The 2,064-nt window shown below is 40.6% G+C and overlaps 1 pseudogene; it reads left to right on the forward strand.

Annotated features, from left to right (window-relative positions):
• Nucleotides 1–1,509: 1,509 nt before the first annotated feature.
• On the forward strand, nucleotides 1,510–1,605 carry LOC145786026 (U6 spliceosomal RNA; annotated as a pseudogene).
• The last annotated feature ends 459 nt before the right edge of the window (nucleotides 1,606–2,064 follow it).

A 2,064-nucleotide genomic window follows, 5' to 3' on the forward strand; every position in this document is an offset into this window, starting at 1 on the left:
GCGCAACATTCGGTCGCAAACCGACCCGTTGTTGCGACGGCTTTCCCCCTTCGCCATCTCCCCTTTCAATTGCTTCAAATGACGCTCAATGCTGAAAGCATCTTCTACCTCGCCAACCAACTGTAAAACACAACAATTAGCGCGTACACAACCATTCAATATCAACAAAGACAGCATCGGCCTTCTTTTTAGCCAAAAGGCAGTCCTTGATCATACGACTGAACTTGCTCTACACTTGATCTTCTGCGCCTAACAGGAAGATAGTAAAGCTCTCAACCACGACTTCAAAGCAATTGTGCAGTGTGGAGTACAAGCTCCTGACAGATTGAGTCAGAGCCAGCAGTCAGAAAAGTGTATAGTAGTCGGTTTCTGTACTGTTTCTTGTTAAAATGGGCCAATATGCCTATGAAAAGTCAAATAAAACCGATATATAGGCTATTACATTTCAGACTAATCAACTAATAAATTAATACCTGCAGATTTTCACTGATTCTTGATATTTTGCACCTCATATCCATATCAATACTATCATCACCATCATCAATAGCAGAAGTCGACTGACGTTTCTGCTTGCCGTATTTTTGGACCAAATAGTTGTAGCATACAGATCTTCACGAGTTCATTTCTGCACTTCGATAGTTGGCATAAAATGATACTATCTTATGCAGCAGCAGATGTCTTGACTCTATGATACACTAATCTAATTATCGTAAACTGTGAAATGCGTTGTAGCCACCACTCAATATCTGTTTTGTTTTGATGGACATATTTAGATTCACACAGAGACACAGAGAATGGACTAGTTCAGGGGTCACCAACCTTTTTTGCATGCGGGCCACTTTGGCACTAAGAAGAGCTGTGGCGGGCCGCACTAATAAAATGTTAGGTAGGTTGACTCTTATGCTAAAAAAGAACGCATTTCGTACCCAGTATCCAGCGTTGCATGTTGTTCATACTTATGTTAGAATACCGCAGCAACAAAATTAATCGAACAACGCTACTGCCAGGCCAAGCTCCTTTTACAACACTTTTGACTTTTTTTTAACAAGGCCTGATAAACCAGGCCACTTGTTTTGCGCACTTATAGCGAGGCGAGCGGTTTCATCAGAATATGCATCGCCAAGCAAGAGTGGTGTTGTCACTTCGCTTCACAAAAGATATCTTGCAATTAACAATTTTAGTAAACAAGGAAATGTTTGACACATCGCAATACAGGCAACAATAGTGACCTACAAACATATCAGTGAAAAAAAGGCTTCAATAACAGGGAAAAAGAAATCAGGCACCATGAAACAAACGCTTGTAGAAATCACCCAAAAATCGTAATTCTATCGTAATTCCTGAACAGTCTTCCCTTTAAAAAAGCAATGAGTTGGTTTTTCATCCTTGTTGTGAAACTCTATAAAACCGTCTTTCTTTTGTTGTATACAACTGACACTTGCGATACTTAGCCTATCAGCGTGGCAAGAATTTGTTGATTAACAACATTTTGCAGAACTTGCTTCGGCAGTAGCCTACATATACTAAAATTGGAACGATACAGAGAAGATTAGCATGGCCCTGCGCAAGGATGACACGCGAAATCGTGAAGCGTTCCATATTTCTTTAAAAAAAGAAAAAAAAAACATTTCGCAGTACTAAGCTAGATATTTTCATAATACAATCAGAAAAAGTCTTTAAATTTATATATAATATTTTGCCAATTTATTATAAATTGAGTTGGCACAGACCATCAGCATCAAGAAAACAGTAGTCATGGGCCAAGATGTCACCAAGCCACCTGTCATCACCATAGGACCAGAAGTGCTCGAAGTGACAGACCACTTCACCTACCTTGGTTCAACGGTCACCAGCAACCTGTCCTTAGATAAGGAAATCGACAGACGGATAGCCAGGGCTGCAGGAGTGATGACTCAACTCGGGAGGAGAGTGTGGGACAATAATCTTTTGACACTTAACACAAAACTCAAAGTGTACCGTGCGTGTGTTCTTAGTACTCTGCTGTACGGTAGTGAGTCCTGGACCACTTACGCCAGACAAGAAAACCGCCTTGAAAGCTTTCAC

Source organism: Aplidium turbinatum, chromosome 16 (genome assembly GCF_918807975.1).
Source record: "Aplidium turbinatum chromosome 16, kaAplTurb1.1, whole genome shotgun sequence".
NCBI classification, from domain to species: domain Eukaryota; kingdom Metazoa; phylum Chordata; class Ascidiacea; order Aplousobranchia; family Polyclinidae; genus Aplidium; species Aplidium turbinatum.